This window comes from Lepidochelys kempii, chromosome 7, assembly GCF_965140285.1.
Source record: "Lepidochelys kempii isolate rLepKem1 chromosome 7, rLepKem1.hap1, whole genome shotgun sequence".
NCBI classification, from domain to species: Eukaryota; Metazoa; Chordata; order Testudines; family Cheloniidae; genus Lepidochelys; species Lepidochelys kempii.
In genome coordinates this window covers 66,640,965-66,666,005 of record NC_136386.1, presented here as the reverse complement: position 1 = coordinate 66,666,005, position 25,041 = coordinate 66,640,965, and the positions used below count along the sequence as shown (strand labels likewise).

The window sequence follows — 25,041 nt, the reverse complement described above, 5'->3', positions numbered from 1 at the left end:
GATAGAGTATTTGAAAAATTGCTCTTATTCAGTCTTCTTTAAAGCAGGGCAGATAAAAAAAAAACCCAAACAGAAACAAAAAACACCCCACAAGAAGCCCTATTTTCAGAGGAAGGTACACCAAACTAAGGGCCTGTCTACACTGAGTTTTTCTTTTTGCACCTGCGTAGCACAAATCCCTGATGTGGAAGTGCTACACAGTATAATTTATCCCAGCCAGTATGGAATCAGCACATAGCGGGTCTACATTAGGGGGTTTACCCTGGTGCAGTTATGTCGGTATAACTTCGACAGTTCTAAGAACGCAGGGTCAAAAATAGAACCTATTCTGCTCACTTTGCGTTACAGTGAAGCTCCATCTTTCCCAATTGCTGTGAAATTCAATGAGGAAAGTATAGCTCGTGAAAAGTTAGTTTCAACTGTGAATCCCTTTGGTCTACCGTATACAAGATTTCCTTACAAAGGCTTAGAGGGCTTAAGATGACTTTGGATGGCTAAGTCTGTGTATGAAAAATAGCCTCCGAAAAATAAACTTCCGTTAAATGAAAATGAGCTGCAGAAACTCCCTTTGGTGTTCCCACTAAGACACAGCTCTCAGACAATGGCAAGATAAACTAAGAGACAAGGGAAAGCACTGAGACATTTTACCTCCAGGAAATGAAACTCATACAAATGTTTGCACTATCTAAAAAGTTATGTTATTGTCTTTTTTTCCAGTTAGGCATTTAAGAGGGTGTTACATGTGACAGCACAACAGCCTTGAAGACAGCTCAAGTATAAGGTTAATAAAGGTTTATTCAGTTCTATCTGATACACCGTTAGTTGCGTATTTCTCTATATTTCTGTGTGTTCACTTAGAAAAACCTAGTATACGCAGATAATTCTGAATTGAAAACACATTTCTCCTCTGTATCAAGCTTTTCTTTTGAAGGAAATATATACTTAAAGTTCTGGCACACTTATATTTAACCTGGTTAAGACAGGATTTGTTTCACATGTAAAAGACTACAGTTATTTAAGGAGTCATTTTACCTGTAGATTGTTTTTCTGTCACCTGGCTTCTCTAGTCACAGACCGATGGGTATTCCCGTTCTAGTCTATGCCAGTCTAACAGAGGCAACCAATAACCTTCATATGATTTTTATGACTCAGGACCCAGTAGTTTTCTCTGGATTCCTCAACTGAAAATCCTTAGGGGTATGAAGGAAAACTATGGTGCACACTTCCAATCCCTAAATGAAACTCCACTAGGGTCAGGTGAGTAGTCTTGCAACAGGTTGATAAGACCCAGAAAAAAAATAGAACATTAAAAAACCTACCCATTTTTAGATTCAGTGCAGGCATCAACCCAAACTTATGGGTTTCAAACACTGAAGCAAGATAGGCTAACAAACCAGATGTGCTAACACTGCTGCCCAAGGTAGCGCTTCCTGCAGCCTGTCTAAATTTACAAAATTTAATTAACTCAAGAGAACACTTCCAAAACAGTCACTGTGTACAAAGGGAATACAGCCCAGGTGCAAACTGCTCTTCAGGTTACAGGAACTACATAGCTTTCTGACCTGCAAACCTGCCTGTTGTTGGCTTCTATTTCTTAGGTCATGACAAACCTACAGACACTGTCTCTTTCTTGAGATGTCTCAGAGGACAAACTAGGCATGACTTTTACAGGCCAATCAAGAGCTTTGAAGTAAAACTGAATATTAATTCACTGAGATTGCCTTGTATGCCATGTTCCCCTTCCAAAGAGGAACTTTAGTCCCTTCTCAGGCAAGGAGACTTCCCTTTCTTCATTTCAAGCTACACTCAGGAAAAGCAGAGCAGGACTAGTTAGTGGTGGGCTGTAAAATATGGCATCCAGTTTCTTTAGCCTCACAACCATGGTACAGCTGCTAGAGCAGTGTTTCTCAAGCTATCTGATGTGGGGGACTGGCAATTTTTTTTTTCCAATGGGCGCGCAGACCGGCACCAGTCCGCAGACCACCACTGTGCTAGAGGATAAAGCCTTGATAAGTAAGTGTAACAAGCCCTATAGTTTCCTCTAAACCAGGCTAAAGTACCCAACAGAAGCCGAAAAGTCACTGAATATAACCTGCAGCCTGCGCTGAGTGTGGAGAGAACTCTTCTGATCTAAAGGCATTCCTGGACCATTTCCATTTCCTGAACATGTCAATTGCTTTTCAGGGACCAATCTACAGGAACAGCTAAACACATCTGCTGTGGTGACCTCTTGATGGTAGAGGGGAGGAGAGATAAGAAACATCTGTTTATCAAGGAAGAGAATTTGACCCAAGCCCTCTACTATGCCTGTAGATCTTTCCAAACACCCACAGATCTGACCAGCATACTGTGGCTAAAAATAGCCTCTCAGAAGGCCAGAGTGACATGTGGGATTTTCTAACTGTTCTCTAACATAATACATACATGATTATTTGAGTCTCTTTTTTGATCACTGATCTTTAACAGTGATGTTATCACATGATCCCTTAACGCTCGCCTTAACGATTCAACTCATCCAATGGTGCACGCTGCAGGAAGACCTAATGAGACCCTATTTGCTGACATAGAATTATAAGAGGTAGAGCTGTGAGCTGTACTTCCATTTGGTCTTGGGGAAAATAATGGAAGAGAAAACGAATAGCATGACACCCATTTCCAGTTCCAAAACCCAGAACTGCTGTTACTTCCCACCCACACTTCCTGCAGCCTTGAGACCCAAGGTTTGGTACATTTACTTCTCCCTATACAGGTTACTGTCTCCTGCCTTTCATGTAATATTTTCCTCCTGTGAGCTTTGCTTTTTTTTTTTTTCTTAATCTCTTCCATTCCTTTCCTCCCTCACAGCTCCTACTTCTTCTTCTCCTTTGCTACTCTTCTTTTTCTTTGTCATCCATTATTGTCCTTTTGTTTTGTTTTGTTTTCTCACCTGCCCACCTGCAGATTGCCTCTCCCTCTCTTCCCCATTTACAGCTCTTCTCCACTCAGTATCCTTTATTCCCTTCTGTCAGACTTTCCCAACGGACCCTGGACACAGTCACAGGAGTTCAACGCTAATAGCTGAGACAGACAGGTGGCACCTGGTGTGATCAATATCCCAGAATTTATTGGAACAGAAAAATATTCCAATTTCAATAAAGCCACTGAGACTTGCAGACCAAGATAGTCTCATTCAACAGAAATATCCATTCACTGCTGAAGAAAAGCTTAACAGAGAAGGATAGTTTGTGGTTAATGTGCTGGTCTGGGATGCAGGAGCTCTGGGCTCGATTCTAGACTCGCCTCCACACTTCCTCTTTGACCTCACGCAAATCACTTAATCTCTCCTTGCCTCAGTTCCACGACCATGACATGGGGGTAATGCTACTTCTTTTCCCTGTCCTTTCTCTGTCTTGCCTCTTCTGAGTGTATGATCGCCGGGACAAGGGCTGAGTCTTTCTATGTGTAGCATCTAGCACCATGTGTCCTAGACCTCTGCTGGGACCTCTAGAAGTTACGATGTTATAATTTAATGGAGCATGTCAAAAGCATTTTTTGTTTATGAAAAATGACCTTCCATTTTTAAAGGTGAGTATTTTCACAAAATTGTTCAAAATTTTCTAATTTCAATGAAAACTGAAAAAGTTAGTTTTTTTAAAATCTATTTTTTTCCCCAAACAAAAAAAAACCCTGACAATTTCAGCAATATTTTTAATCAAATTTTTTCATTTCTTTCCATTTTTTCATGGATTATACTTACCATTATCCAAACAGCACTAATGAGAGAGTAAAATATATGGAGAGTTTTCAGAGAAGTCCAGAGAACTCCTTTTTAACAGAAGGCAGATTACTTCCTCTATAAGAAGGCTGTGTTTGCTGTTCTTGGGGCAAATGGCTCTTCCTTGGCTAGACGCATCTAACAGTATGAAATTTTGTAATGCTGTTTCAACACAGTCCTTGAGAGCGGGTATATTTTTGAAGTTTAAACAATGCCACGATGTTATATAGTGCGATTACAATGGGACCAGTATGTTTGCCTCTAATTTCATCACTAATCTCACTCATGCATAAAGCTGTATTGATATGGCTATAAAGCTTCCACTAATCATTGACTCATAGAATATCAGGGTTGGAAGGGACCGCAGGAGGTCATCTAGTCCAACCCCCTGCTCAAAGCAGGACCAATCCTCAACTAAATCATCCCAGCCAGGGCTTTGTCAAGCCTGACCTTAAAAATATCTAAGGAAGGAGATTCCACCATCTCCCTAGGTAACGCATTCCAGTGTTTCACCACCCTCATCGTGAAAAAGTTTTTCCTAATATCCAACCTAAACCTCCCCCACTGCAACTTGAGACCATTACTCCTCGTTCTGTCATCTGCTACAACTGAGAACAGTTTAGATCCATCCTCTTTGGAACCTTCTTTCAGGTACTTGAAAGCAGCTATCAAATCCCCCCTCATTCTTCTCTTCCGCAGACTAAACAATCCCAGTTCCCTCAGCCTCTCCTCATAAGTCACGTGTTCCAGTCCCCTAATCATTTTTGTTGCCCTCCGCAGGACTCTTTCCAATTTTTCCACTTCCTTCTTGTGGTATGGGGCTCAAAACTGGACACAGTACTCCAGATGAGGCTTCACCAATGTCGAATAGAGGGGAACGATCACGTCCCTCGATCTGCTGGCAATGCCCTGACATATACATCCCAAAATGCCATTGGCCTTCTTGGCAACAAGGGCACACTGTTGACTCATATCCAGCTTCTCGTCCACTGTAACCCCTAGGTCCTTTTCTGCAGAACTGCTGCACAGCCATTCGGTCCCTAGTCTGTAGCAGTGCATGGGATCCTTCCGTCCTAAGTGCAGGACTCTGCACTTGTCCTTGTTGAACCTCATCAGATTTCTTTTGGACCAATCCTCTAATTTGTCTAGGGCCCTCTGTATCCTATCCCTACCCTCCAGCGTATCTACCTCTCCTCCCAGTTTAGTGTCACTCAAGTGGAAGGTCCCCATCTTGTCGAAGATTGAGGCCCTCACACTTCATCCTACAGCCCAGTCTGGATTGGTGTTTACAGAATCTCAGAAGGAATGTGTGCTCTTCTTACAATGAGGAAGAGCAGGTTTGCATAATCTTAACTGCAGGATCCCAGGAGCCAGAACTAATTCAAAGCTCTCCTAATTTGACTTGGGGATTCTACACTGTGACAGCAAGACTTAGGGAATGGCTCTTCTCTATAACCTTGTTTGAGTGATCATCTTTTGTTTCGATTACTCCGGTTTGCAAGATGACAGCTATCAAGACAGATTCCAGAATGCCTTTTAAAATGACACATGTCAAAAGTGAACTGTTAAGAGCATCTAAACAGAGGGGTTTGCGTTAATATTTAGCTTCCCAAGAATCAAATTTCAATAACAACTGATTTATTCTCTCACACAAGTGCAACAACAAAAACATTGCCTGACATTGCTTTTCTGATTTTTCTTTAAAAACATGCACTTTAAGGCACACTTGTGTAGTTTATAACAGAAACCCCTCATCGTTTGAGCTCTTAGCACTCCCGGATTGTAATGTCCTTCTGCTGGCAAAAAATAAAAAACCTGCTCTTTCTCTGTGTTTATGAAGCCTCCGGAAATACCATAGCAAACATTCCTGCTCTACAGCAGTGAAACCATGTGATCTGAAGGCACAGCCAAGAACTTCTTTCCCCTGAGTTTCTTCATGGAATGGAAAAAGGAAATTTTTCCTTTGAAGCCAGAATCCATGGCCAGGGCAGCATACACAAGGTTGTTTTTAAAGATTATTTGGCTGAATTCTCTAACCCATGGCTGGACACATCATATTATTTTATACTGAAAGGGTCAAGTCTTTAGACATATATTCAGATGTAGGGCACAAACCCGAACGTACCTTTTAGGAGACTGCTACAAAAATATTCCCAGGGTATTCTAAAGCAAGGTTTATCATTCTTGTTCTGTGCTATTCTATTTCTTGGTATAAATAATTAAGACGTCTCCCCCCCAGCAATGAAGACTTGATTCATTGGTCTCCCTTTTTATTTTTTTTTGTCTTCCCATTTTTCAGTTTGGTTTTTGTTAGTACTGTTAATGAATGGATTTGCCCATTCAAGTTCTGCTAAGTGTGACCAAAGATCACTTGAAGCATAAGCTTGAATAATAGCCTTTCATTTTTATCAGTATTTGTAAGTAATCATTCATGATGTAGGAGGAAGAGGGGGGTCATAAAATGCTGTTCTATACCAGTGAATATCTGTTTTCTTGGTTTAAAAGGAAAAAAAAACAAAACAAAAAAGGAAGACAGCACTGCAGTAAAAAAGTACAGCAAATGGCAGGCACACATCACTAACTGGTTCCAGTGGCCATGTAAAAAATGTTTCTAATTATCAGAGGCAAAACTGGGATGGCATTTTCTGCTGGAAGCAAGACTTACACTATAACCTCCTTCCTCCCCTCCTGGCGTATAAATATTGGTCAAACAGTTTTTTCTCATTTGGTTCTTGAAATAAGCAGGTGGGTGGGAGCAGGGGGTGTTTGGAGGTGAGGCTGGGAAGAAACACTGATGAAGAAATGCTTCAGATCAACAGTCTGCACCTCACCAAGATGTATCACTGAAATGCTGGGGAGAAATATTGGTAGTAATAGACAAGGGAAGTCAATTCAATCATTAATGCCAATCCCTCTCAAAGTGGGCTCTCAAATTATGATCCCTGCACCATTGGCTGGTGAGCTGCAGAAAGCTGGATGGTCACGTGGTACTAACACCTCCTCCTTATTTCCAGCTGCTAATTTGCATTAAAAACAACTGAAAATACATTAAACATTTCCCTAAAGTTATTTCCCCACCTACGCAGTGCCACACAGGCATTCTTGAGAGTTGAAGTGGAAATGGTCCCCATGATAGCAAGTGAGGGGGCAGTTGATTCATAAGACAAAACATGAACCACGCTGCAAAAACACTTGAAATCCACTCAGGTACTCTGGAACTATGCCAAAGGCAGAGGCACAACAACCTATCATCTTATGGGTTTTAATTACTACAAAAAATAGATTGAACCAAACAAAGAGAGTAGAACAAGTTTGAAGGAAATAACTAAATATGACAAAAACAAATAAACAAAAAAATACTTGTTGTGTACTTTTCATTTCTCACTACTCCTGGATATAAATACTAAACACCACTTCATTGAAACTACTGTTGAATTTCTACTAAGGGACTGCTAGTTTGTTTATTATAAGTGCATGTTTACTGGGAGCGTGCAGAATATGCTATTGCTCTCTTTTTACAGCTGGAAAGGCCAGTGCACGCGTAATTTGTTTGTACTGTATATTAGTATCAACAGAATTAAACCCAGGTAGCCAATGAATGTTTATACCAAGGGCTTTGCTTGCAGTGTTTTGTCATTGTCATCAATTGAACTGCTTCTCAAAAGAGCTGATGAACCTTGATAGCAACCAGATGAGTAGTTAAAGCATAAACCATGATGCACTGGCTGGAAAAGACAAGAGGCCCATAGGTATTTTACCAACTGAGAATAAAAATCTTCCTACCTGAGTTCCACAAGTGCCTTCTTCCTCTCAGGATCTGATGACTATTTTCTCAGTGCCTTCACATAACACGATCCATTTTCCTACAATGAAATATAGATGCGTTACCCACACATCCTCATCGGTACAACGAAGCATTTAAGCTGCTAAGGCAGATCTACAAAAACTCATGGAACTTTAAAAGTTCTAAAAAGCAAGATGTGGGGGCAAAGGATTAAGATTTGGGACCCCAGCTTCTATAACCAGCAATTCCACTGTTTCGTTGTGGGATTAGGGTGAACAAGATTTCACATGTCACATGTCAGTTTGAACCTCAAAGTTTGCCCATCTGTAAAATGAAGATGAGAAGCTGTTAGTGAATTCTACTAAAGTGAGTATCTAGATTTATTAACTTGAAAAGGTAAATATTTTTTCTTCAGTTAAATGCCATGCTGAACTCTCTTTCATTCTCTTAATGGAGACTCTTTGCTGAATGTTATGAACTATCGTTTAAAAAAAAAAAATCCAACCCTGAACTTTGTTTAGGTGGAGGAGACAAAATAACAAAATACCACAAAACACTACCCTGTCTGAAGCAAAACAAAGCAAATTTACAGATTACTTTGGCATGGCCCCTTGACTTCTAGGAAATGCTGTTTAAATCATAAAAGAAATACTGTAAGGAGGGACAGGGGAATGTTTACTGGCACATGGGTTCTGTTACATGCTGTCTCAGCAGTCAAGCAAGATATCCTTATAGGCTCCTGTTAATAGGCACTAAAACTCAGAGAATACTGGGCAGAAAAAATGAAGAATGTTCACACACAAACACAGTTTGTAATCCTTTTTATTAATTTTCAACTAACTTTTACACAATGATTTTTTGTTTGCAAGAACGTTCATGAAAAGCCAGTCTTCCCAAGCAGAAAATACCCCATGTGATTTCAGTGTCCAGTCAATCAGCAACTGCTAATGATCAATTATTAGGAGTTGAAACCAGAGAGTTAGGAAACAACTCAGATGCTGCAAAATACCCAGATTCAGGGTTAGATGACAAATGTAGAATAATGAAAAAATGTAAGTTATGATTACTTCCTATTTGGATTGCACGAGCATTTAGTTTGTTAATGGATAATTCACAAAAAGTAAAAAAGCTAAAAATTAAATTATTTGCTAAGAACAGCATCCTCAACTGAAAGAAGTATATTTTCATAAAGACACAATCTGCCTCAAAAACGGATTTGGCTGTATTTCTTGTCCAGGTAAAAAATAACCATTTTAAGAAGCCTGCATTTTGACAGACACTATTGGTGAAAAATTGATCTTTTAGTTTCAATACAATAAACTCTTCAAAACTCCATTATGTATTTGTTCCCTTCCACAGATACCTTCCCTCTCCCCCCACAATTTTAACTTCTTTCCACTAGAGCTTAGACTTTTGTTCCACTCAGTAGAGGAGTCAGGAGTCCTGGGTTCTATTTCAGGTTCTGCCACTGACACACTGTGTGATTCTGGGTAAGTCACTTCACCTCTCTGGTCTTCAGTTTCCCCATCTGTAAAATGGGAATGATTCTACTGACCTTCCTTTTTAAAGTGCTTTCAGACCTATGGCTGAAAAGCATTAAGCATTATTAATGATCCCACATTATGGATTCTCCATCGATTTTTAAAAAATTGGCCCAAACCCATCTCTTCCATGCTACCCATATCCTATACCCCCACTGACACTCGCTATCACCAGTCCATTGGTTCAGTATCACAAACTTCTCTCAGTCCTTCTGGTCACTTTCATGTAAGTACTGCACTTCCAGTGAGGCAGTTGTATAAGCAGTGCACTGTGAAGAGGAACTGTGTTATACGAACATGGACAATCTCTCCTCACAAAGCTTCCAGTTTGCATGTCCGCACTGTCAATGCAATCATGGCTTGGAGAAGACAGTGTATATCTGCTGCTCCTGTAGAGCCAGCAGAGGGAGCACAATAACCAGTTTATGGGACCCAAAGAAGACTTTTTTTTTTTTAAATAAAGTTTCTTGACTATGAAATGCTCAATCATTAAAATCCAAGGCACTTGGTATTAGATTATTTCTAGTACCAAAGGCATGTGTGGTGCATTACAAGTTATAAAAGACTAAAATCTCTGCTCTGAGGCGATGACAGTCTAAGATCAATATGTGAAAGGATAACCAACACATTACATACAGACTAGGAAAGTTGTGGGGGTGATGGAAAGACAACAGAGTTGTCTGCCAATTCTTGTGATTTTATCACGAGTCTGACAATATGTCGTGTTTTTCTTTAAGCCTCAGCTCCTGGAATCCTGTGATTACAAGAAAATCTCTTTTAAAACGGAAACAGAAAGGCAGTTGTCCAATTTCTAGCCCCCATCGTCGTGCAGAAAAGTTCAGAAACGTGACCTGAGTGCACACCCCAAAGGCTCGAAAAACACAAGACAAATAAAAAGAACCCAAAACACGGGGTGGGGTGACAGCGCGCGGTTTATAAGTATAATGACTTTTAAGCCAATCACAATTTTGGGCGCCCAACTCATGGTTTTTGAACACTTGGGGTTGGTAATTAGCAATTCTGCAAGAGTAAACAACGGGAAAGGAAAATATAGCTTGAGAGTGCATAGGACACACACAGAGCAAACCATGCACGATGGCCAGTTTAACATATTTCTCATTTAAATGCATCTCCTCGGTGGCTTATTGTCAGGCCTTATGGAGCAGGGTTTTTTTAAAGAGGGATTAGAACAAAGCCTGTTCCGAGCACAAAAGGGCAGCAAGGAAGAAGGTCTGAAGGCAAGAGTGGGAGAAGGATACACAGTGAGCTCTTAAACAGGAGGGGCTTGTGAAGGGAAAAAAAGAAAGAGGTGAGCAGAGAGAAATAAGCAGTGATTTAGCCGGAGAAGAGCTGAGCAAAAGCTTGGAAGGCCAAGGGAAGCCAGTGAAAGGGTACAAATAGGGAAGTGACACAATCCAGTGTTAAAAGAAAAGGAGGACTTGTGGCACCTTAGAGACTAACAAATTTATTTGAGCATAAGCTTTTGTGAGCTACAGCTCACTTCATTGGATGCATTCAGTGGAAAACCAGTGTTGGATCTTAAAATCTGAAACTACTGATGCGGCTCACAAGAAAAGAAGACTTTCCCTTCCTCTCACATACAGTGGTCCGACATCACAGCTACCAGCCTTTTGACACAGGATGGTCAAAACTTCTTCTCAGAGCCAAGCAACTCTGCTCCATAGTCATCCAAAGAGGTCACTGCTGAGGAACACAAGATATTCTTCCTCAGCCAGAAGAACAATCACATCCCCTCCCACCCCGGGCAAACCAAAATGGCCTCAGTTAGCCCCCAAACTTGCAAAAACTTACACATGTGCCTTAAGCACACAACCACAGTCTCACTGAGACCTAAATTACTGTGGGTGCAACTAAAAATTTCATTCTGGTTTTAGAGTTATTACCGATTCCACTAATATTCTCATTAAAATGGATGATACCATTCAAATCAGGAATACCCCTAATACCAGAATGAACTGTTTAGTGTGCCAGAAGCTTTGCCTCCTCATTCATAAACACCGTATCCGGTATTATAGTTGTATCCCACACCGGAAGCATTCAACAGACACACTTCCTAAATAAGATTCTTAACTCACAAGTGTACGATGGTATTCAGGAAAACAAACAAATATGTACAAAATAGCATCTTTAAACATCAAATATAACCTTCTTTATGCAGACTGTGTTATAAGTTAGTTAACTGAGCCCTCTATAGGCTTGCAAAGTTTTTGCAATTTTATTGCTGCAAAATTTGGTGTAGCAATTTATATTCAGCATCATTTAAACTCTCTACATATTTCTTAGGCCCTTACAGAGCTCCCACCTAAAAAGGGGGAAGTGTCTGCTAGTTTTATAGTGAAGAAAAGCCTAAGAACCTAGTGGTACAGATTTTAAGTGCCATACTGGTAAAGAAATAATGGATATAGATCAAAGAGCCCTGTCACAGCATAGATGTAATAAGACCATTTATTTGATTTAACTAACCTCGTTAACTCTTCTTTCAAAATGCACATGGGTGTTTTCCTGTATAGCAGCGCATCATCAGTCTGTGCTCTCTCCAAAGCACAAGCACTGCTCCCTTTGTGTGCTCCCTGTACAACACCTTAAAAACAGGACAGGCTTAGATACCCCCCATTCATCAGCCAAGGGAACTGGCTGGCTGCACAGGGGCCACAGGCTGTCTCTTTCCCTGTAGTTGTGGGCAGACCCTGCTGCATGCTTGTGAGCTTCAGGGAGGCAACCTGTTTTCCCTGAGCTCCCACTAAGGGCAGTGATAGCTCTATATCCATTATTTCTTTACCATTATTTCTCCTCCCAGCAGAGGGCTGGTGCCCTAAAGGCATAAATGAACCCTTCGTCAACAGCCATGTGCTACATAATTTCTCTTCCAACAGGAGCACAGGGTTCTGTAGGCGCAGATTACACAATGAGGCAGTGATTATGAAGCTGCCTTAGGTGTACACTTGTGTGGCTTATCCATGCTATCAAATTTGCACTTTTTACGTTTACACCGTAACATATTACTTAAAAACAGCTTACTATGTACTTTTCTCCTAAATGACTATAACCTTGAGCGGATCACTGCGGACTATGTGGCTCTAGGAAGAAGAATAAAGGAGTTGGAGGCGCAAGTGGTGTTCTCGTCCATCCTCCCCGTGGAAGGAAAAGGCCTAGGTAGGGAGCGTCGAATCGTGGAAGTCAACGAATGGCTACGCAGATGGTGTCGGAGAGAAGGCTTTGGTTTCTTTGACCATGGGATGGTGTTCCATGAAGGAGGAGTGCTGGGTAGAGACGGGCTCCATCTTACGAAGAGAGGGAAGAGCATCTTTGCCAGCAGGCTGGCTAACCTAGTGAGGAGGGCTTTAAACTAGGTTCACCGGGGGAAGGAGACCAAAGCCCTGAGGTAAGTGGGAAAGCGGGATACCGGGAGGAAGCACAGGCAGGAATGTCTGTGAGGGGAGGGCTCCTGCCTCATACTGGCAATGAGGGGCGATCAACAGGTTATCTCAAGTGCTTATATACAAATGCACAAAGCCTTGGAAACAAGCAGGGAGAACTGGAGGTCCTGGTGATGTCAAGGAACTATGACGTGATCGGAATAACAGAGACTTGGTGGGATAACTCATATGACTGGAGTACTGTCATGGACGGTTATAAACTGTTCAGGAAGGACAGGCAGGGCAGAAAAGGTGGGGGAGTAGCACTGTATGTAAGGGAGCAGTATGACTGCTCAGAGCTCCGGTACGAAACTGCAGAAAAACCTGAGTGTCTCTGGATTAAGTTTAGAAGTGTGTGCAACAAGAGTGATGTAGTGGTGGGAGTCTGCTATAGACCACCGGACCAGGGGGATGAGGTGGATGAGGCTTTCTTCCGGCAGCTCACGGAAGCTACTAGATCGCATGCCCTGATTCTCATGGGTGACTTTAATTTTCCTGATATCTGCTGGGAGAGCAATACAGCGGTGCATAGACAATCCAGGAAGTTTTTGGAAAGCGTAGGGGACAATTTCCTGGCGCAAGTGCTAGAGGAGCCAACTAGGGGGGGTGCTTTTCTTGACCTGCTGCTCACAAACCGGGTAGAATTAGTGGGGGAAGCAAAAGTGGATGGGAATCTGGGAGGCAGTGACCATGAGTTGGTTGAGTTCAGGATCCTGACGCAGGGAACAAAGGTAAGCAGCAGGATACGGACCCTGGACTTCAGGAAAGCAGACTTCGACTCCCTCAGGGAACGGATGGCCAGGATCCCCTGGGGGACTAACTTGAAGGGGAAAGGAGTCCAGGAGAGCTGGCTGTATTTCAAGGAATCCCTGTTGAGGTTACAGGGACAAACCATCCCGATGAGTCGAAAGAATAGTAAATATGGCAGGCGACCAACTTGGCTTAATGGTGAAATCCTAGCGGATCTTAAACATAAAAAAGAAGCTAACAAGAAGTGGAAGGTTGGACATATGACCAGGGAAGAGTATAAAAATATTGCTCGGGCATGTAGGAATGTTATCAGGAGGGCCAAATCGCACCTGGAGCTGCAGCTAGCCAGAGATGTCAAGAGTAACAAGAAGGGTTTCTTCAGGTATGTTGGCAACAAGAAGAAAGCCAAGGAATGTGTGGGCCCCTTACTGAATGAGGGAGGCAACCTAGTGACAGAGGATGTGGAAAAAGCTAATGTACTCAATGCTTTTTTTGCCTCTGTTTTCACTAACAAGGTCAGCTCCCAGACTGCTGCGCTGGGCATCACAAAATGCGGAAGAGATGGCCAGCCCTCTGTGGAGATAGAGGCGGTTAGGGACTATTTAGAAAAGCTGGACGTGCACAAGTCCATGGGGCCGGACGAGTTGCATCCGAGAGTGCTGAAGGAATTGGCGGCTGTGATTGCAGAGCCACTGGCCATTATCTTTGAAAACTCGTGGCGAACCGGGGAAGTCCCGGATGACTGGAAAAAGGCTAATGTAGTGCCAATCTTTAAAAAAGGGAAGAAGGAAGATCCTGGGAACTACAGGCCAGTCAGCCTCACCTCAGTCCCTGGAAAAATCATGGAGCAGGTCCTCAAAGAATCAATCCTGAAGCACTTGCATGAGAGGAAAGTGATCAGGAACAGCCAGCATGGATTCACCAAGGGAAGGTCATGCCTGACTAATCTAATCGCCTTTTATGATGAGATTACTGGTTCTGTGGATGAAGGGAAAGCAGTGGATGTATTGTTTCTTGACTTTAGCAAAGCTTTTGACACGGTCTCCCATAGTATTCTTGTCAGCAAGTTAAGGAAGTATGGGCTGGATGAATGCACTATAAGGTGGGTAGAAAGCTGGCTAAATTGTCGGGCTCAACGGGTAGTGATCAATGGCTCCATGTCTAGTTGGCAGCCGGTATCAAGTGGAGTGCCCCAAGGGTCGGTCCTGGGGCCGGTTTTATTCAATATCTTCATAAATGATCTGGAGGATGGTGTGGATTGCACTCTCAGCAAATTTGCGGATGATACTAAACTGGGAGGAGTGGTAGATACGCTGGAGGGGAGGGATAGGATACAGAAGGACCTAGACCAATTGGAAGATTGGGCCAAAAGGAATCTGATGAGGTTCAATAAGGATAAGTGCAGGGTCCTGCACTTAGGACGGAAGAACCCAATGCACAGCTACAGACTAGGGACCGAATGGCTAGGCAGCAGTTCTGCAGAAAAGGACCTAGGGGTGACAGTGGACGAGAAGCTGGATATGAGTCAGCAGTGTGCCCTTGTTGCCAAGAAGGCCAATGGCATTTTGGGATGTATAAGTAGGGGCATAGCGAGCAGATCGAGGGACGTGATCGTTCCCCTCTATTCGACATTGGTGAGGCCTCATCTGGAGTATTGTGTCCAGTTTTGGGCCCCACACTTCAAGAAGGATGTGGATAAATTGGAGAGAGTCCAGCGAAGGGCAACAAAAATGATTAGGGGACTGGAACACATGAGTTATGAGGAGAGGCTGAGGGAGCTGGGATTGTTTAGCCTGCAGAAGAGAAGAATGAGGGGGGATTTGATAGCTGCTTTCAACTACCTGAAAGGGGGTTCCAAAGAGGATGGCTCTAGACTGTTCTCAATGGTAGCAGATGACAGAACGAGGAGTAATGGTCTCAAGTTGCAGTGGGGGAGGTTTAGATTGGATATTAGGAAAAACTTTTTCACTAAGAGGGTGGTGAAACACTGGAATGCGTTACCTAGGGAGGTGGTAGAATCTCCTTCCTTAGAGGTTTTTAAGGTCAGGCTTGACAAAGCCCTGGCTGGGATGATTTAACTGGGAATTGGTCCTGCTTTGAGCAGGGGGTTGGACTAGATGACCTTCTGGGGTCCCTTCCAACCCTGATATTCTATGATTCTATGATTCTATGAACCGACTGCCTAGTGGGTGCAGTACTAACAGATTACAGCTGGTCAGGAATGGATTTTTTTCCCCTGTGAAAAACTGATGCATTTTTAAATTTTGTCAACATTGTCAGGTTTCCAGTGGTTTAAAACTGGAAATTTTTGGTTTTCAATGGCTGAAAAATGTTCCATTTTGTAACAAAACCCTGTTTTTGTTTAAAAGTAAGTGGGCAATTTTTAAAAGATTTTTTTTTCATTTTGTCAAAAACAATTTCCATCACAAAATAATGAGGGTAAATTTTCAACTAGCTCTGTACAAGATGCTACACCTACGTATAGAAGTTTATACATTGGATTGTATTATTTGAGAGACAGCATCTAATCACAGACGGTACTGTACTGCATATACATTAACTTAACTTTGTAATTTCCTGACTTCTAAGTGCCTAACAGTGGAACCTTAACATTCTGTTAGTTTTTTATGAAAGTGTATAAATCCTCAGACTTCTCCATGTGTCTTAAGTAGCCTCCTCCAACCCATCAAAATACCCAGGCTCTGCTGCCGTTCAGCCACTCCCAGCCAGTTCTGCAATGATCCCCGTATTAGCGGGGCAGGCTTTTCAAATCTGTTCCCTGACCCCCTGCTGTTTGAGGACCTGGAGGTCAGTGTTCCAAGACCATGACCCATGCAACCTGGCTTTGCAGTTCAGTCAGATCAAAATGCCATGTCCAAATTAGCCCTCCAAGAACCACCAACCTGAAAGGGCTACCACCCGTCAGGTGCAGTGCATGTGAAGCACCGTTTGTGTGGAGAGCACTCTAATATTGACTATCACTAGAGCGGGTTCAGCATTTTTCAATGGCACAGGTCCAAGAAGAGAAACAAAGAGAGACATCCCAAAGTAGCCGATAGCATGGTGGTTAGGATACTCGTGGGATGTGGGGGACCCAGGTTCAAATCCCTGTTGAGAACCAGGGAGAGCAAGAACTGGCATTTGTTTCCCCCCACATCCCAGGGGAGCACCTTCATCACTGGGCTATTAGCTATTCTCTCTCTCTCAAAAAAAGAAATTCTTTTGTTTTTGGAAAGGTGTCAGTTGCATGTAGAACAGGGAAATTTCAGAAATTCTGTGAAAGTTTTCACATGGTGGCAAAAATGTTTCCTACCCATCTCTAGTCATTACAAATCTTGGCTGGAGCTGAACCACTGAGATGGGAGAGCCCGCACTGTATCCTGTTACCAGAAGCACCAGCCATCCACCCCCACCGTGAGCATTCTTAGTCTATTTCATATTTCTAATTTAACTGAACTCTTCCCCGCCCCCACAACTGTAGCTAAACACACAAACTATCACCCAGTCTATCAGAGCAATAGAAGTGGTTTGTATGCAAAAAGGTTCTGCTTCTGTCATTATTAGAGCATCAGATTCTTCTTTACGTATGGCCAAGGAACACATGTGCAGAGAAGCAGAAGTTACTGATTTTTTTGGTGCATGTGTTGGATACCAAATAACCTGTAGGCAGAAAGGAGTCCCTTAAAACTACACTTAAAGGAAAGACTAATGATATAGATGAGTCACCAGGTAGCTCAGCAGCTATTACTGCTAAGAGAAAAGGTCTGAGCAGGATAACAAGGAAAGAAAGCAGTATGTATGAACAAGACTTACATACAATATCAAACACAGGGAGGAGGTAGGGAGGAGAGAAAATGTCTTCGGTACTCCTAAAGTAGATTATTGCCGCATCCAGCAGTGAGCCTCCCACCCAAATATGTGCTATAAACTTAATTCTCAAATGACAGTATCGCTACTGGGTGCATAAACACTGAGACAAGATTAGACATGCTTGTTTTTAACCATTCATTTCTCTCTCCAGTGAAACGCTAACAGCATAACTTTACTATCGAAATTATTACCCTTCAGAATGTATGCTTTTAACTTTATACATAGCAATTATGTATTCGTAGGCTATTAATGTAAAGTGGCAAAAAAAAATCCAAAATGTTTCAAAAAGGACAAATTAACTTGGTTTGAGAGTCCAGAAACAATCAATCATGCACAATTCATAGGATGATTCTGTAATCTGGACAGAAACTGAGTTGACATGAAAGCCATTTTAATTGTGGATTAAACGAAATTTAAAGATATAAAATACCAACATCTAATAAATTTAAGACTTTATTTGCTGGGTCTAGTAAATCTATCATAGTAGTTCTGGCCACACATGGATAGATTTTTAAAGAGCCTCTGGTATCTCCACTCAAGGACCACAGAGCAAAACAGTGTGGACTCTCCAAAGAGTTTAATATATAAGTGCACTTAGCCAATGTGTTTTACCATAGCTGACTGAAAAAGAGAAGTATACTTCATTAAAACTATTGAAAAAAGAAACATTCTTTTTTTCAGAAATGACTGAAATAAATGATTTCTCACTTTTTTAAAACAAATTGCTAATCAATGGAAAAATTTGCTTCATTTTGGTCAGGAAAAAAAACTCTCCCACTCTGAAGGGGGAAGTGGGGGAAGAGCGGAGAACTGGAGGGAAGGGGTGCAAAAGTGAGAGAAAACAAGAAACTAAACCAAAAAGGAAACTAAGTGTTTTGGAAAACTGCCAAATTTTTATTCAAAAAAATGAAACACTTTGAAAAAAAATCAAAATATTTTCACAAAATATTGCTGTTTTGGTTAAACTGAATTTTTCAACAGTTTATGCATGTGCGGAAATACTTCAGCCAGCACAAGGGCTTTAGTTTTGCATCAGATAAGAACAGGATTCTTTATTTAGGTGAATTATTTATCGGGAATTTATTTGAAGGACCAAAAAGTTCTGTTTTAGTTCAGTTTCTCCCAAATAATGATATGGCGAGGTTTCGTCATTTTGCAAAGTTTAAACTCCTTCATTCTTGTAGGAAAAAAAAAAAAAGAATGGAGAATGTTAGGTGGTAAGCTAAAGGCCTGCATTAGCAAAACCAAGGCCTACCTGCCAGAAGAAAATCATAATTCTGATAACTCAATTTTGCCGCCAACCAATATATATTATTATAAGTCTATATATCATCCACTAACCTCATTGGTTAGCAGATATGTAAAAGCCTTGAGATATCAAACTGGATCCTGAAGCTGGGGTATTTCACACAAGAATATCCAAATATTGCTTGCATGTATACGTGCACAGCCAAACCTTTTCCTTCTCATTTTTCTGTGAGGCATCTGCAACTTTGGCTCACCACAGCAGAAAGTATTCTAAATTACAATACTGTATCCATCTCCTTCTGTTGGCTGTATCACTATACACAGCACAGAGCAGTAGAAGGTTTGGTTTTGCAGCCCTTACTCATATAAGTAGTCCCATTATTTCTGGGAACAAAGGAGCAAAAGCTTCAGCATCACAACCTAAAGGAGATACAAGCACATTATCTAGTTTAAGTCTACAGTTCCAAGCCCTTTACTCTGGATTAATGTCACATAAATCCAGCACTGAAGAAAACAACTAGTCACACAACCATGCCTCAAAGGAAAAACCTTCATATACAGGGGTTTGTTGGCTAGAAGCAGGCGGCTTGAGGGCTTTTTTCCCCCATTGCCTTCCAATTTGTTCAGTTACAACAAATGATGGTCAAGAACTCTCCTCACTGATTTAATCAAATAAGCAGTTATGCAAGTACTCCCAAACCGGTAGCCCTAGATCTTGGGTTTCTGATCATCTTGGAGAGCTTTAGACTAGGATCCAGGTCCTGCCCTCATGACAAACCCTGTCAGCAGGCCCACGCTGAAATTCTAAACCGTCAACAACACAGAGAAGCAGGAAACACTGCAAAATCTCTGTCCAATGTGCAGAACTGACTTGAAAGACAATAATTCCAAAACAAGCTGAAGTTTGCCTCAGGATCTTTGAGGTTTTACTACAGGCTCTTCCTAAACTCTGCCACTGATGAGGATGGCAAAATTCAGTTAAACTGCTGTGGCATTTAAGGGCAAAAGCTACCTCCTTGCACCCCATTTCTCACACCCACCTAAACAGTTAATCTATATCATTGTCTATTCCCTCCACAACACAGGGTCTGATCCTGAAAAGTGACGAGAATTTGTCACTCTCACTGAAGTCCATGGACATTGTTAGTCCTTAGGACCTCTCAGATCAGCGGCTGTGGCAGCAGAAGATGCAGCTCAGCTAAGGTATATTTCCACAGAATGAATATTCCCTATCCAGGGGATTCCTCCCCACCCCCACTCACACTCCCTGAGCAAACAAACATATAAAGGGGATTGGGAGGGATGAGTGAGAGAAAGGAAACAAGCAAAACAAGACCCAAGCATTAAATATTTACATTAGAATGAAATGTTTCATTAATTACATACAGAATCAATTTGCAGCTATTTTCGTTAAATTTCTCAGTCAAACCCACAGATTTGCAGCACTTTGAACTGTGCTGCACCAGTAATTGTGGATGAATATTTTAAATCAGTCTTGAATCACTGTATTGCATTCACCAAATGAACTAATAAGTTGCTCATGTGTGGACTACTAATGTCTTTTTTCTTTCCTAGACAGATGGAGTGCAGTCCTGAAATCAGTTGCATTTGCAATTGGGAATCTTCAGAAAAAGACAAAGAAATTCTTAATTTTTCTGTTTTATTAAAAAATACAACTCTCTAGCCTGTGTGTTAAAAAAGGAAATTATAACAGATTAAGAAAAGCTTAAACAATTTGCAAAGATAGGACACAAGTGTTAGAGTGATATAATTCATCAGAACATTGCAATCTTCAGAGAGAGGCAATTGTGAAATACTATTATAATCTATCTAAGAGACGGACATTATTGCCAACTATGGCGTATATATCCCAATATTTCTATTTATAGCCAGACAGTTAAAATGACATACACTGGCACACCAGTTTCCCAAATCTGACAAATATGTTCTAAGCAGTTTACCAAAAGAACAGGATAGTAAATTGTGCCTATTTTTGAGGTGGTTTCAGACACAATAATCTAAATCCCCAAATTTAAAGCAACTTTAAAATTCCCTATGGATTAACCTCCCATTCTTAACTAGAATTAGGATACCCACCCATGCTCCACAGACATTAAATGTAAGTGTGAACAATACAGGAAAACGTAAGGTATGCTTTGCTCCCCTCTTTGCAAACACAGTCTTAACTATAACGCAAAATAATACAGTAGAAAAAACAGCATATGACCCTCTGCATAATTAATGCCACTTCTATTGACTTGATACATTATGCAGGATATTAAGCTCCAAAAAGGAACTTCCTTTAAAATCAGGGACAGGTGAATACCCTTACATCACATCTATAGAAGGGTGATATTTGCTTTTTTTCACTAGGTGTCTATAATGCTCTCATTGCTATAATATGAGAACCACACACATTCTAAAAGAAACACACAGGGGGCCAGATCCTGGGGAAGTTTTGAGCCAGTCCCTCATTCAAAGACCTAAACCCATCAGACCTGAACCATTGAAAAGAGACACATACACACACCCTGTGAAAAGTATCACTTTTTTCCTTAAAAAAAAAGTATCACTTTTTTCCTTAAAGTGATACAGAGTCACAATAGCAGCTCCCATATTACAAATCATCCCCCATCAGTACTACCTCCCTAGCAACCAGAGTAGGAGATGAGGCCAAGTATCCCTGTACCCGGATAATCTGTAGGTGCTGTAAGAAGCCACTGTAGATTAGGGAAGCCTTTGAGCTGCTCTAATTTATACCAGGGGTTGGCCCAGCCACAGATGCACAGGGACAGAGACATGGTTTAATACCATATTAATCGCCCTCCTCCAAAGCTGTGCTGACTGCTCCTTGATTGCATCTGAGGATCTGGACCAGGATCTCAGTTTCTCTCTCTCTTTCCAAACAGCAAATTATAAAAAAACGTAAACTAAATACACACACCGTGTTGTGTGAAGCCTGCATGTGTTTTACAAATCCAGAGCAGCAGCCTGAATACCTTTAATGCTCCCAGCCCCAAAGTTCACTAGAAACTTCTGAATTCACAGTTATATCTTTATTTTCACATTGGGTTTGCAAACCTCATTTTCAAAAGAGGGATATAAAACCTAAATTTAGAGTTTAAACCAACTTAACAGTATCTTTTTAACAAGATGAAGATAGGTGCAGTCCCTCTATTGATTGGATATCACTAAATCTGTAAGCTTTGTGGCTTACAGATCATTGGGTTTTCATGATGAATCTAAATCAACCTAATATTTGATTTCACTAAGTAAGTGATCATAAGGCTCAGGTGTTACTTAGTAACCAAGAACTCAAGGATAGAGATACCAATCTTCCATCTGTCTTTTGTTTTTTCTATAAAACCTAAACTGACAACCCATCTTAGCCACTGTAACAAGTACATTATTCTTTAGTACCAAGGAAATCAAACCTAAAGTGAGAGTGTAAAAGTTGAGACAAGTCCTGTTAACATGGCCAAGCTTTAAAGAAGGTACCTCATCATTTAAAAGTTACTGCATATCCTTTCACTGCTGAATTAAACTAAGACTGCTGTCTCAGTTGCATTAAATTATTAGCTAATTATCCCTGACTAAGGACAACAGAGTGTTTGTGCTGGCAAGCTGTGAAAAGAACACTTCAGCAAAGAAGATCAATGGCATTTTTGTCTGGCTCACAATAAGAAAACTGCTGGCTCGGGTTATGAGTTTAAGCCATCTTTCATTTGGCAGACAAGACAGCCCAAGTGACAGATCAATACAGTAACTTTATGATAGGCTGCTACTCCTGCAGATGGCAGAATCATAAACAGGCATCATATTAAAGCCATGAGCAGTGTATTACTTGGACAAAAACTACCTGACCTTTTGTAATACTTACACATTTTTTTCTTTTTATGTAGCAAAGAGATAAAACTAGTATGATTTGTATCCAACGCAGCACAGTGACAACCCTCCAAGATCAGATGTCCTTTAAGGGGCGGGGTGGGGGTGGGGGGAGGTTACTTGTTAGTAATTCATGACTTACTAGGGACAAACTGGGATTTTTTGAAGTAGCAGATAGGTATATTGCTCTGGTCAATTTCACAACTCTTTGAGTGGCTGCATATTTTACTGTCTAAAACCCCAAAAGTGATGTAAACACTGCTGGGTAGCAGTGTGTGGGGAAGTCAATTTTTTTTGGTTGTGTGCGTGTACCTTGTCCCTGAGTTATTTGATCTGATCTGGAATCACTGATGGATCTGTTTATTCGTCTATTTTTAAAATATTACCAAGGTTCCCCAGAGTGCTAGAGGGACACTCTTTTATTGTTGTTTAGTCAAAATTTGACTAAAGAAATTTTCACATGGTCATTTTATTCTTTACCGCTCCATAAGTACAAAGCATTTGTATGTCAGTTATTGCTCAACATCAATACTGGGGTTTTACTAGGTATGTTGCTGCTTTTTCAAAAAGATGACTGAAAGCAAAAGAAGGAATTCATAATTCTATTGCATAAATGATTAGCTCTAAAACCAGACAGCTAGAACATGAAAGATAAGACTTTAATAAACTCTTTAGGCCAGATTTTCAGCCTGTACAAAGTGCTGTCACTCCACTAAGGTCAATGGCGCTACACCCATTTACACAAATTGATCATCTGGCTTTTTGTTGATAGTAAATTTTTTACCATAAGTATGGCGTCAACACAGAATATGGTAAATAATCCCTACATACAGATGGCTTTCCTTTGCCTCCATTCCTGGGACTGTCTTCTTTTAATAACAGCAGCATCTGCCCAAGAGGGTAACATTCTAAAAAAGCACACGGCCATTGGGAGCTTTCATCAGTACTTTTTGGTCTCTGCAAGCGATTACAATTAAACTCAATACAAGGGTGGGGGGAAGGGAAGCTATTAACGAGCATGATGCAATAATTGAGCTGGCTGCTTCTTCACATATGGCACTGTGGTCTGAACAGAGCCAATTCTATACTACATCCTGGACACCTGAAAATGAATTATTAATTTGATCACTTATTTTACCTCAAACCTGAGAGAAAACAGCACTGTTTTTCCCCAGATAAAATTATTTAACTATCATCTCTTAAACTGTTAACTTTATGAAAACATAGGAGAGATAAGGCACTGTTTTTCTAAAAATAACTCCAGTGGCTAAATCACCCAAAACTCTACTTAGTCCAAAAACTAAATCATCAAGGTCTTCTCTAAAACATTATAGGGATCAGGTTTCATTAAGACAGGGATGCCCCATATTTAACGTACTTCAAAAACAAATCCAATTTTGTTATGCTAAAGGGAGGGGGAGAAAGGTTTGAACAAAGTTTCACGTTTATAATCTCACTTCTTTGCAGTCTAAATTTTCCATGGTGCTGTCAGAGTACACAAGGGTTCTTTATACCCTGCTGCAATTAGACATTCTGGCTGCCAAGCCTGCCAACCACCGACATTTGGTTTCAACCCAGAGACTCTGCCAGTCTACCGCAAAATTACTGACACATGACATTGAACTGGCACAAACACACACAACTGTGGCCCAGAATGCTGGTTCACAGGACACTAAATACACTTGGACAAGATGCCTTCATGTTTCCATATAAACAAGACATTTTGAACTAGCAAGTTTTGTTTGTTTGTTTGATATTCATCTTCTAGGTCTCTCAGAATCTAGGTTTTTGTATGTAACTGATATACATATTTGAAAAAAATATAGATTATAGCATTTAGAAATAAAGACTGATACAGTGTATCAATAATACGGTTTGGCTTTTAAAAGAATCAAAAATGTTTTATTGATACCAAAAAGCCTCAGAAACTTAAGTCATATTGAGGCAAGAAGTGTTCTTGCACTAAGAGCTCCAAACACATGAACCACTGCATCAGCTCTTCCCCATCCTTCCCAGCTGACTGAAGCCTCAAGCTTAGATCGGCATCTCACTACCCACGATCCCCAAGCTACGAATGGGATCTGAAGGAAGGCCCAGCCATGCAGTTCACACTGCTCCAAATCTCCAGGGGACCTGACTACCTCAGAGGAGAGCATTCACAAGGGAAGCCTACTGTACTCGCCTGGAACACCATCAAGATCAGTAAATGGCAATACTGCAAAGGCATAAAGAAACCACACAATCAAACAAAAATATGAGGCTACATTGCCACTTCCTCCTACCACTCCCCTCATCATGTGCCCTCTGCAGCAACACCTCAGTGTTTTATCTGTTAGGACAATGATCCATAAGAATTCAAGATTATTTTCTTCTGAGGCATCAGTGACTTGGAAAAAGGTCATTTTTGACAGAGTGCCATTCCCTCTCCCCTTTTCCCACTTGATCCTTCCTAAATAGATTGTAACCATTGACTTTAACATTCCACTCATGTGAATCATCCCACCAGGTTTCAGTAATACCAACTAGACTGAAACTATGCTCATAAATGAGCAATTCCAATTCCTCTTGTTTGTTACTTAGGTTCCTAGCAGATGAAGAAATTCTTGAATTGCCTTTTTTATATCCTTTTGGTTCCTTGATTCATGTAGTTCTCAACATCTTGATGTTGTACTGAGTGTTCATATCTTCCCTCTTTTTACCCTCCCTTTTGGTTCTTAGTTTAACCCCCTCCTGACTACTGTTGCCAGCCTACTCCCAAAGAAATTGGTCACC

The 25,041-nt window shown here is 41.1% G+C and overlaps 1 protein-coding gene across 1 annotated transcript in view; it reads right to left on the bottom strand.

Annotated features, from left to right (window-relative positions):
• ZMIZ1 (zinc finger MIZ-type containing 1) overlaps nt 1-25,041 on the bottom strand; it is a 472,315-nt gene that overhangs the window by 300,667 nt on the left and 146,607 nt on the right. Inside the window, 1 exon segment of the mRNA XM_073353233.2 lies at nt 7,538-7,617. The gene's annotated coding sequence lies outside the window, so the exon portion shown is untranslated.